Consider the following 13,074-nt stretch of genomic DNA (forward strand, 5'->3'; position numbering starts at 1 on the left):
ACAGGATGCTCTTGCCTCTGTTGATCTTTAATCGGCCTCGTTCCCCGGTTTTTGGAGGGGGGAGCTGTGGTCTTCACAGGGAAATCTGTTTGAGTGCCTATGTCCATCATAGGGAGATCTGTTTGAATTCCTTTCTCTGCTGTTATCACTTTAGCGGCGCCCGAAAGGGACCTCATAAATTCTTTAAATCTGTTTGCCCTCATGGCATCCCTTCTCCTTTTACTCGGGGATTTACGCTTAGGCATTCTGTTTACTGAGCGCTGCTCAGCCATAGTCGATTCTTCAAATTAAGCGTTGTTCGAGCATCCGGTAGGTGGGGCAATTCCGTCCCGTGGCACCACAGGATTTCTTCCCGCGACTTTTACACGGAATGCAAACTCCTGCTGCTCTGCATTCTTTCCAAGTGTGACCACTCTCACCACACTTGGAGCAAGCCGACCCCCTGGTACAGTGCCTCAGATTGTGGCGGCCGGCCGCGGTGGTCTAGCGGTTCTGGCGCTGCAGTCCGGAACCGCGGGACTGCTACGGTCGCAGGTTCGAATCCTGCCTCGGGCATGGGTGTGTGTGATGTCCTTAGGTTAGTTAGGTTTAAGTAGTTCTAAGTTCTAGGGGACTTATGACCTAAGATGTTGAGTCCCATAGTGCTCAGAGCCATTTGAACCATTTTTTTCAGATTGTGGTCCAGGTCGCCACAGTTGTGACAACGAGGTACCACGATATAATCCCTCGTGCTTACTGCGTGGAAGCCTACATATAATCTGCCCATTGACCTGATTCTTTTCCACATTGGTGCAGAGACCTCGGCGACGTGGTGTACTACATCACGGTCCCGAGGCCCCGTTTTAAATCTCAGCTTGAAAGCATTCTTAAATTCCTCGTCATCTATTTCATCAAAGTAAAGGCTAACCGACCATTGACCTTTGTCTGTGCGAATGCACACAGGTTGCCCGAGCTCTTACGGGAATCATCACCTTAGCGTACTCTCTTCGGCGGTACATATACTAAAACTGGAACGATACAGAGAAGATTAGCATGGCCCCTGCGCAAGGATGACACGCAAAATCATGAAGCGTTCCACATTAATTGTCAATGCTAAGGGCCCGGGTTCGATTCCCGGCTGGATCGGAGATTTTCTCCGCTCAGGGACTGGGTGTTGTGTTGTCCTAATCATCTTCATTTCATGCCGGCACGGTAGATCAGCGTGTTCGGTCAGAGAGCTGGTTGGCCTCTGTAATAAAAAAACTGAGTGGAAGGCTCAACAAACGAACTTGAACGGATGTCACAAAAAAAAGCTGGATAGAGCGTCTGCCATGTCAGCAGGAGTTCCTGGGTTCGAGTCCCGGTCGGGGCACACTTTTTCAGCTGTCCCCATCGAGGTATATCAACAACGCCTGTCGGCAGCCGAGGGTTTCAATTAAGTATCATTCAAAATAGGATTACCCACTGTAAAATTAAGTGGACATTTCTATTTAAATGTTGAGGGCAAATCTATTGTAGAGCTATACTCAAGTTCCTTGTCATGTCATATAATCTCTATCGCACAATTTTAGGCCAGTTCACACTGGTGGTCAGGTCATGTCAAAAATTCCACAATGCATTTCAGTCCGTGCTTTTGTTTCTTCTTAATCTGTTGTGCTTTGTTTTCGTGGAAACTTGCAAATGTTCCATGTCGACTTGGATATTTTTTTACATTCAGTGCTCTTCACCAAGTGAAGTCATATATCTGAATGCGAGAAAGCGATAAAGTAAGCTCTGATGTAGGAGAAAAATGCAGTTGTTTATGATGTTTTTAGTTAAGTAAGAAAAAAATGGTAAAGTAAACAGGCTCTGTTTATTCCCATACGAATTATTTGATGTGTTTGTGTACATGTTGTCCCTTATGATAGACGTCAGGTGCAGATATTTGCAGTTTCGTTTTTGCAGTGTGTAGCTGGAGTCAGCTCAAAGAAATACTGCTGATCACATCTCTCATTCAATGCCTAATGTCGACAGAAAGCATTGGTTTGTTTCCCTTTACAAACAATATTTTAAGCGCAATTTCACACGCTCATTCGATAGAGTAGTCCCAAGCTATTCTAGTGCGATACTCACTTTGTCGATATGTATTAACAGAGACAGTAACACACGAAGAATAACCATTACTCCAGGATCACTCGTGTGTCGCCGTGTCCCGCGCTGACTGCTACCGTCTTCCAAAAGCGTTGCTCAGTCGCTGCTGTACCGCTGGTTATTCTTTGTGTTTTACTGTCCCTGTTAATACCTGTCGATAAAACGAATATCGTACTGGACTAACTTGGGACCGCTCTATCGAATGGGTACGTAAGGACGACATATGAAAGACTTGGTGAGCAGTATTTGTTTGGGCTGACCGCAGCTAAATATTTGCAGAAACGAAATTGCAAGCGTCTGCCGAAATATCAGAGAAAATGCACCCTCTTAGGAGGGACACTCGGAATATATATTGTTTGATGTGCTTGTATGTATTTTCCTCTAGTAGACAAACGTCGATGTTCTGAAATGTTGTTTCACTTCTCCACACAAAGTTGGTCAAGATCATACGTTATGAAGTTTGCTTTGGCCATTAGTAAATTTCACCGTTGTTAGTTCCTCAGTATTGAGACTACACACGCTTTTTTGTTAATGAATCCACCGTTCAGTACTGGGCTAAGCGAATTGACTTGACATGACGTGATGTGATGGACAGTGTGAATACACACCGACGTGATAGTGCCGTGATGGTCAGTGTCAATTGGTCTTTATAACAAGATTTATGGTAATCAACAGTACTGCTATTGGCAACATTTCTGTGGACAAATCGAAGTTGTTTAAACAAATTGTGTAAATACTTGCAGTTAATCTAATGAATGAAAAAGGAATTGAGGACTAATAACTAGAAACTAATCGTATTAGCACACTGGAAAGATGTGCACGACCCAGTTGACTTCAGTTAAAAATGTAATATTTTCGGAATAAACGCAAATTAAGTGTGGTGCCAATGCCCCACGCCCTGTAAAACCGAATTGGGATTCCATCTCCACCTGGTTACTTGGTCCTCCTGCTTGAATGATTTTTGTGATCGCGAAATTAAAACTTCAGCTTTCCTTTTGCTGTCTTCTATTGGCACACCAGACTGATCTACGAGTAAATGAATAGAAGCCTTCGACCCGCTTAACGATTTCACGTAGGACCAGACTTTTCCAGAATTCTCGGTAAGATTTTTCGCTTGCTTTCTTGGGCGGACGTTCTAAGCTTCGTGCATCGATCTTTTTATAGAAGCTCGAATTTCTACTAACTTTTGATTGTCGGCATTCCTGCTTTATTTTTTTGAACCGGAATTGAAACACTCACTGCGCACATGGTTAATATTGGTCATAATGTTTCATTAAATGTAAACAGGTTATTCAAGTTTGAACGTGAAATACAGGAAGTGCAGTAGCCAACACCTTGAGTTACAAATATTCAAGCTTTCATTGATTGTGTAACACAATAAAGCATGAATATTTGTGACTTAGAGTGTTGGTTATTATAGACACTATCTAATCAATAAATTCACACAACTGTAATCTATTAAACTATTTAAATTCTTGAAACTGAAATACATGAGGATGTGATTATGAAGTTTACATGAATTTCATTTCAGATCTTGTGTAATGAAACTGCTTTGGACACTAGTGTCCTATGTACTCGTACAAAAAAGGATCAGGCCAATGTGAGTTCTGGCTCAAATCACTGACTCAGCAACTAGTCAGCGTTTTTTTCCAATGTTATGTTACAGCTGACGCAATTGTGTTTGTCATATTCAAGGTCATCCCAAGTCAGAGGCAGTGAGAACAGACAGGGGAGGGGAGGTATAGGTTGAACAATTATGTTATGTCAACATCCATCATGCCCTCAGCTAATCATTGGAGTCTCCCCACTGTTCTTAGGCAATAGGGCTCGTTCAAGGTCTGTGCTCTGTAGCGAAAGGATCAGCAGCTCTGTAGTGGAAGGATAAGTTTTGTTTTGGTACTTATTTATCAATAATAATGTATATTGTGTATTAATAACAATAACCAATATGAATCATTCAAAGTCTGTCCTCGGGAGTGAAAGGATTGTGAAGAAGAGTTCTTAGCACACATCAGCCAATAAGCAGAAGAAGGCTGAAAATAAGTATTTATTCATCAGTTATTAATATTATTGATATAGTTAATGTGTTTGTTTATACTTATGTTATTGTTTTTCTGATCCAATAGTAGCTGAAATGCAGGAACCCCACATGGTCTTCCAGATTTATCTGACCTGCTGTATTCGACTAACAATAATTTCTCAATCCCTATTCATTTAGAGCAATTTCGCGAGTCTTGTCACTGTAGTGAGAGGATCAGGACGACCAGCAGGTGTCATTCCAGGACTATAATTAATTTGGTCAGTTGGCATGCAGTTGTACCTGTTCGATGTGTAAATGCGTCCATTCTTGTAGAAAGAATGCAAGCAATGCACTTTGTAAGTAATTAGCTGCCTGATGTTAAGATAAATTAACTTGAAAACCTCCTTTTACTACACAATATATGCATATCGTACCAATATCAGGCGCACATCACCTTACCATACCTCATGGTGATATGGAAATGTTTCCATTCTTGTAGAAAAGATGTGGTTGGTTGGTTTGGGGAAGGAGACCAGACAGCGTGGTCATCGGTCTCATCGGATTAGGGAAGGACGGGGAAAGAAGTCGGCCGTGCCCTTTCAGAGGAACCATCCCGGCATTTGCCTGGAGTGATTTAGGGAAATCACGGAAAACCTAAATCAGGATGGCCGGACGCGGGATTGAACCGTCGCCCTCCCGAATGCGAGTCCAGTGTCTAACCACTGCGCCACCTCGCTCGGTTGAAAAGATGTGTTAGAGGGACTTTGTAAATAATTATAATTAAGATAACAAATTAATTCCAACTCCTCGTTTTGAGCAACTGCATTTATACTCTGCAGTGAAGGGATTAGGTTCTCTTGTAAATAATAACAGTTATATGTAACAAAATAATACAAGGGAAGAGACTTTGGCATTATCAAATTAATGACATCATAGCATTTTCTGCAAAATAGCGGTAAATATTATCATACAACACTTTGATGCTGTCATGGTAAAGAAATGTTAGTCCATTCACTCCTCTGGACGAATGGCCATCTATAACACAATTAGCAGTAAAGTATTTGGCGTTGGCTATAAAACCAGTGCTACACATCTTCCACTGTTGTTGTGGTCTTCAGTCCTGAGACTGGTTTGATGCAGCTCTCCATGGTACTCTATCCTGTGCAAGCTTCTTCATCTCCAGTACTTACTGCAACCTACATCCTTCTGAATCTGCTTAGTGTATTCATCTCTTGGTCTCCCTCTTCGATTTTTACCCTCCATGCTGCCCTCCAATGCTAAATTTGTGATCCATTGATGCCTCAGAACATGTCCTACCAACCGGTCCCTTCTTCTTGTCAAGTTGTGCCACAAACTCCTATTCTCCCCAATTCTATTCAATACCTCCTCATTAGTTATGTGATCTACCCATCTAATCTTCAGCATTCTTCTGTAGCACCACATTTCGAAAGCTTCTATTCTCTTCTTGTCCAAACTATATATCGTCCATGTTTCACTTCCATACATGGCTACACTCCATACAAATACTTTCAGAAACGACTTCCTGACAATTAAATCTATACTCGATGTTAACAAATTTCTCTTCTTCAGAAACGCTTTCCTTGCCATTGCCAGTCTACATTTTATATCCTCTCTACTTCGACCATCATCAGTTATTTTGCTCCCTAAATAGCAAAACTCCTTTACTACTTTAAGTGTCTCATTTCCAAATCTAATTCCCTCAGCATCCTCCGACTTAATTCGACTACATTCCATTATCCTCGTTTTGCTTTTGTTGATGTTCATCTTATATCCTCCTTTCAAGACACTGTCCATTCCGTTCAACTGGTCTTCCAAGTCCTTTGCTGTCTCTGACAGAATTGCAATGTCATCGCCGAACCTCAAAGTTTTTATTTCTTCTCCATGGCTTTTAATACCTACTCCGATTTTTTCTTTTGTTTCCTTTACTGCTTGCTCAATATACAGATTGAATAACATCGGGGAGAGGCCTGTCTCAATAATTTCGAAATTATTATGTGCTCTAGTATATTTGGTAATGGAATGGGTCTGAGGCAACGGCACAGTAAGCAGAGAAACAAACTTTTATTGATTACCAAAGAATTTGCACTCATACGCCCATTGCCACTGCCACAATTGTCGATGTATTGTTTAGTACCAAAAGCGAATGTACCTGCCTAAAAATTTAACACTCTATACTGCCTACTGTGAGCTCTCAAAGGGTAAGCAACACTCCGCGGTGCAAAACAGCCACCCTGTGAGTATTAGTGCTGTACTCGGAAAAAGTATATACCTAACTAATAACTTTTTTCTCCAGTGGTTGCGAAGTGTAGGAGATGGGGGGTGTAGCTGCCACTGATCTGGCACCAGGCTGCTGGGAGTGGTGAGGATAGCTGCTTTTGATCTAGTACTAGATAATAGTCCTACTTATCTAGGCATCAGCAGCTGGCGCTGTGAGCGCTCCTCCAGATTGAGTATCTACAAAGTATGCTTCTTTTAAGTGTCCTCCCTGTAACCATACATGGATGGCTGATTATGCATTTTTTAAAATGTAAAGTTGGCAAGTGTAACTACAAATTAACCTCAGAGATGCCAACATGACATCGCACGGACACTGCACCTGAGGTGTGCGGCTGCTGCACGTGAGATGTACTCACATCACCCACTGCTCTGCCTCAGGGGTACCATGGCCATGCGTCCTTGGCCTAGAACATATACAAAGCAGTGACATCTGATTTCCGCAGACGAATGTAAGCAACTCTCATCTCGGACCATTGTGTCGTGCCTCTATGTGAAAACGATCAATCCACGCAGTGTGCGTGGGATATCAACGTAGATCGTTAAATAATGTGCAGCTTTAACTGTTCACCATCGGATTTACATATGCGCAACGCAAGTCATCTTCGAGGACAGTGGTGTGCGCCTCAGGGTGAAAAATTATTCGACAACCTGTTTCCACCCAAACCGCATAAACTATATATGATCCTCTCATTGAGATCTGTCGATGAGATGTCATATTTAAGAAAGAAATCGATGTGTTCCGTCTTCTAAATATATACAGAAACAGAGTGAAATAACGTGATGGCAGGAAGTGGGGTATACTGTCCACCTATTCATCATTGTCACTCACAAAGTCCCTGACACTCTATAGCATCATTGTGGATGATTTGATAATAATGGTTGAAGCACTGTAATTATATTCCATAACCAAGCAGCTGAAAGAAAATACTAAATTACAAGCCAACTTGGATGTTTAACATTTTTCTTCTATAAGTCACTGAAACTTGGGAACTTTTGTCTATTTAGCTTAATGCTCCATACCACCTGCTGCTTCCGGCTATCTGTGCAGCTATAATTTTCAATGTGATAGGGTCCGCAGCTGTCATGAATTTTTTGAATCATTTCTTGAAGCCTTCGTCTACATCTACATCTACGCGATTACTGTGCTATTCACAATAAAGTGCATGGCCAGGGTTCAATTAACCACCTTCAAGCTGTCTCTCCACCGTTCCACTCTCCAACGGCACGCGGGAAAAACGAGCACTTAATTTTTCTGTGCGAGCCCTGATTTCTCTTATTTTATCGTTATGATCATTTCTCCCTATGTAGGTGGGTGCCAACAGAATGTTTTCGCAATCGGAGGAGAAAACTGGTGATTGAAATTTGATGAGGACATCCCATCGCTACGAAAAACGCCTTTGTTTTAATGATTGCCACTCCAATTCACGAATCATGTCTGTGACACTATCTCCCCTATTTCGCGATAATACAAAACGAGCTGCCCTTCTTTGTACTTTGCCGATCGTCATCCGTCAGTCCCACCTGATGCGGATCCCACACCGCACAGCGATACTCCAGGATAGGGTGGACAAGCGTGGTGTAAGCAGTCTCTCTAGTAGACCTGTTGCACCTTCTAAGTGTTCTGCCAATGAATCGTAGTCTCTGGTTTGCTCTACCCATAATATTATCTATGTGATCGTTCCAATTAAGGTTATTTGTAATTGTAATCCATAAGTATTTAGTTGAATTTACAGCCTTCAGATTTGTGTGACTTACCGCGTAATCGAAATTAAGCTGATTCCTTTTAGTACTATGTGAATAACTTCACACTTTTCCTGATTCAGGGTCAATTGCCACTTTTCGCACAATACAGATCTTATCTAAATCATTTTAGAAGTCGTTTCGATCATCTGACGACTTTACAAGACTGTAAATGACAGCATCATCTGCAAACAAACGAAGACGGCTACTCAGATTGGAACGCCAGATATTACTTCTGTTTTACTCGATGACTTTCCGTCTATTACTGCGAACTGTACCTTTCTGACAGGAAATCACGAATCCAGTTGCACAACTGAGGCGATACTCCGTAGGCACGCAGTTTAGTTAGAAGACGCTTGTGAGGAACGGCGTCGAAAGCCTTCTGGAAATCTAAAAATATGGAATCAATTTGACATCCCGTGTGGATAGCACTTAGCACTTCATGAGTATAAAGAGCTAGTTGTGTTTCACATGAACGATATTTTCTGAAACCGTCCTGACTATGGTTCAATAAATCGTTTTCTTCGAGGTACTTCATAATGTTCGAATACATTATATGTTCCAAAAGCCTACTGCAAATCGACGTTAGTGATACAGGCGTGTAATTCAGCGGATTACTCCTACTTCCCTTTTTGGGTATTGATGTGACTTGAGCAATTTTCCATTCTTTAGGTACGGATCTTTCTGTGAGCGATTGTATATAATTGCTAAATATGGGGCTATTTTATCAGCATACTCTGAGAGGAACATGACTGGTATACCATCTGGACCGGAGGCCTTGCCTTTATTACGTGATTTAAGCTGCTTCGTTACTCCGAGGATATCTTCTTCTATGTTTCTCATCTTGCCAGTTGCTCTTGATTGGAATTCAGGAATATTTACTTCGTCTTCTTTGGTGAAGGAGTTTCGGAAAACCGTGTTTGGTTCAAGTGGTTCAAATGGCTCTGAGCACTATGGGACTCAACTTCTCAGGTCATCAGTCCCCTAGAACTTAGAACTACTTAAAACTAACTAACCTAAGGACATCACACACATCCATGGCCGAGGCAGGATTCGAAGCTGCGACCGTAGCGGTCGCGCGGTTCCAGACTGTAGCTCCTAGAACCGCTCGGCCATGCCGGCCTGCAAAATCGTGTTTAATAACTCTGCGTTAGTGGCACTGTCATCAGTGACTTCACCTTTGTTATCGGGCAGTGAAGGTATTAATAACGTCTTGCCACTGGTGTGCTTTATGTATGACCAGAATCTCTTTGGGTTTTCTGCCACATTTAGAGACAGAATTTCATTGTGGAAACTATTAAAAGCATCTCGCATATTTCGAACTTCTGTAAAACTTTGCCAATCTTGGGGATTTTGCGTTCTTTTAAATTTGGCATACTTTTTTCATTGCTTCTGCAACAACGATCTGACCCGTTTTGTGTACCATGGGGGATCAGTACCATCACTTATTAATTTATATGATATATACTCTCAATTGCTGTCGATACTATCTCTTTGAAAACATTCCACAACTTTTCTATACTTACATGATCAGATCGGAAGGAGTGAAGACTGTCTCTTAAAAAGGCGTTAAGAGCATTTTTATTAGCTTTTTTAAGTAGATATACTTTGCGTTTCTTTTTGATGGTTGTAGGTGTTATGGCATTCAGCCTAGCAGCAACTACCTCGTGGTCGCTAATCCCTGTATTCGTCACAATACTCACTATTTGTTCAGGATTATTTGTTGCTAAAAGGACTCAAGTATGCTTTTGCAACCATTTACGCTTCGAGTGGGCTCATGAACTAATTGTTCAAAATAATTTTCTGAGAAAGCCTTCAGCTGCCATTTTCTTTATTTCCTGTACGATTGTACAATTTCGGCCTTAGGCCATTTTCAAGTATTTTACGGATTATATTTTTGGTAACAGATTATGTCATATACGTCGTTGCTCCTATGACATCATGTTATGCTCGTAAATTAGTTCCAGGTGTTCACGCTATTTTAAGAGCACGTTACTTTCGAGCAGTTATCGCAAAGCAACGACGTATATGACATAATCTATACCAAAAAATAATCCATAAAATACTTGAAAATTGCCTAAGGCCGAAATTGTACAATCGTACAGGAAATAAGGAAAATGGCAGCTGAAGGCTTCAATAAAGCATTAAAAAAATCTGTGCATCGCTGTTTATAACACAAGCGTCATACGTAATACAAATATATACACTACTGGCCATTAAAATTGCTACACTAATAAGAAACGCAGATGATAAACAAGTATTCAACGGACAAATATATTATACTAGAACTGACATGTGATTACATTTTCACACAATTTGGGTTCATGGATCCTGAGAAATCAGTACCCAGAACAACCACCTCTGGACCGTGATAACGGCCTTGATACGCCTGGGCATTGAGTCAAACAGAGCTTGGATGGCGTGTACAGGTACAGCTGCCCTTTTGCTTCAACACGATACCACAGTTCATCAAGAGTAGTGACTGGCGTATTGTGACGAGCCAGTTGCTAGGCAAAATACTGAATTTACGCCGGCCGGGGTGGCCGAGCGGTTCTAGGCTACAGTCTGGAACCGCGCGACCGCTACGGTTGCAGTTTCGAATCCTGCCTCGGGCATGGATATGTGTGCTGTCCTTAGGTTAGTCAGGTTTAAGTAGTTCTAAGTTCCAGGGGACTGATGACCTCTGAAGTTAAGTCCCACAGTGCTCAGAGCCAGTTGAACCATTTGAACTGAATTTACAATGTGACTGTTCCATCAAAAATGTCGCCTGTGTTAGTTTGTATATCTATTATAAAGAATCAATAATGGTTTTGATGAAAAATAAGCATGTTAACTAGTTATAATATATTTTTTACTAGCTGTAAATTTTGAGCATTTTGAAATGGGGTGGTAATATGAACTGGATTTGAAATAAATAATAAAATAAACATTTTCAGTTTAAATTTTATTTAATGAAATTATAAAATTGTATTTTGACCTCACATGGAAAAAATTCACAAATTACAGGTTAAATTTGTAGTAAAATTATTTTATGAGCTATAAATAACAATTACGATTCACAGTTTAAAGTTCTTCATGAACAAAAGCCGCAAATGAACACTTCAGTCTCACACCCACTGCAAACAGATGAGTCCACTCCTGAAATATTCACACTGAACCCAAAGTTCTCTAGATTTAGACCTTTTAAATGCCTCACCACAAAACAGACAGTCTGGATCATCGTTTTCAGGAGCTTCTTTCCCAACAGATTCCATCACGTTTGAGCTACTACAAGATAGTTCTGTTTCCTCTTCTTTGCTAGAACTTTCGTCCTCATTTCTTATTGTTGTTGAGAACAGTCTTCGTTTCCCAGTGTCAACAGTCTTCTATCTTGTAGGTCTGTTTGACATTTTACTGATTCCTGGTTGATCGTGGTGATCTTTATTAGGCCTAGAAGAGGGAGATACCTGAATTGATGCCTTTTTCTTCTGTATATTCAGTTCGATTTGTTTCTAGTGTATGGAACACTTCCGCGAGTTTTTATAGGGCGAACTGGTTATGACAGTAGTCGTTAGCGCTTTATGAACTCTGCCTGATGCTTTCTTTTTTTATCTTGGGACTAGAGATATGTGTTGCGGCTTGACATAATCTACAGATGTTGATGAACCACTTGTCTGCTTTTCCCTTCACTTCCCATCGCCTTCGTTCGAATCACCTCCGGTATCTGTTCCACAAGTTTGTAGATCATCATCACAAAATGCTTCACCAGTGTCAGCAACCCATTCTGCTTCTTGTTCAGCTGCAATGAAATCAGGGTCTGTGAAAACATCTCTGTTTAGCGGATAAATGCCGGTTCATTTGAATCCATTGACTGCCACTGCACCACTTTGGATTTTGAGATATGCCTTTCAGAACTTCTTCACACAACTCTGCTTCATATTACCACCACTTCCTCTACCAATTCAGCGTAAGAAATATTACAGACTCGTACGACTACATCTAATAGCTATTATACCTAAGCGGTTAGAAAGAGTGTTTACGTTTTCCCAATAAATTAACGACAGAATACTTCGTTCAACAAGTGAACTATTAAGGATGGAAAGAGTACTTGTTCATTTATAATCAGCTATTAAAGCTCTCATGAATGGACAGTATTGCCACATTAGTAACATAACGCTACAGGGTTACTTACATGTAGATTCTCAGCAAAATCATAGGTGTCCATACTGCCTGCTCTTAGTGCCTGCCCAATCTCTTCACTGTAGTATGTCGTTAGGAGGCCCATGAAGGTCCTATTGAGGGGTTGCAGTCTGTGTGTAGTATGAGGTGGCAACCAGAGAATGGTCACATTATTATCTTTTGCTTTTACTATGACATCTATATCTCTGGTGCGAGAATAATGTCCATTCCATGTGAGCAAGATTGGAGACTCAGCCGTAGGTTCCGTATGTTTAATAAAGTGAGTAAACCATTCAGTGAATAGATAGGAGTGTACCCAGTCCGAAGGACGACATTTTCCAATAGTTCCAGGAGGCGCACCTTTTATCAATCTGTCTGTCCAATTGCTGTATGAAAAATCGTCATCAGAGGCACAAAGTTGCCACCTCCACGTATGCACACAATGATCGTCACCAGACTTCCCCTCTCTGCAGCAGTGAGGACTCCTATCTGTTTTCTACCCTTTATGCCGATTACATGTGGAATTTTTGTCTGCACTACCCTAAGACCAGACTCGTCACGAATGAAAATCCGGTCAGGAGGATAATGATGTTTAGTGTATTCTGCTTCCAGAAGATCAAAAAATTTGATCACATTCTCTCAGTTAAAGCCAGTGCCTCGAGCAAGTGATGTTCCTTCAGGCTTTCGTACTGAAACCTAATTCTTGTGTTTGGTCATGAAGTGATTGAAGCATGTCCTTCCAGGTATAT

At 41.2% G+C, this 13,074-nt stretch overlaps 1 non-coding gene across 1 annotated transcript; it reads left to right on the forward strand.

The window, feature by feature from the left end:
• The first annotated feature begins 977 nt into the window (after positions 1-977).
• LOC126250453 (U6 spliceosomal RNA) lies at positions 978-1,084 on the forward strand. The gene has a single exon (XR_007545689.1). It is a non-coding gene; the product is annotated as a U6 spliceosomal RNA (small nuclear RNA).
• Positions 1,085-13,074: the final 11,990 nt, after the last annotated feature.

This window comes from Schistocerca nitens, chromosome 3, assembly GCF_023898315.1.
Source record: "Schistocerca nitens isolate TAMUIC-IGC-003100 chromosome 3, iqSchNite1.1, whole genome shotgun sequence".
In the NCBI taxonomy this organism is placed as follows: domain Eukaryota; kingdom Metazoa; phylum Arthropoda; class Insecta; order Orthoptera; family Acrididae; genus Schistocerca; species Schistocerca nitens.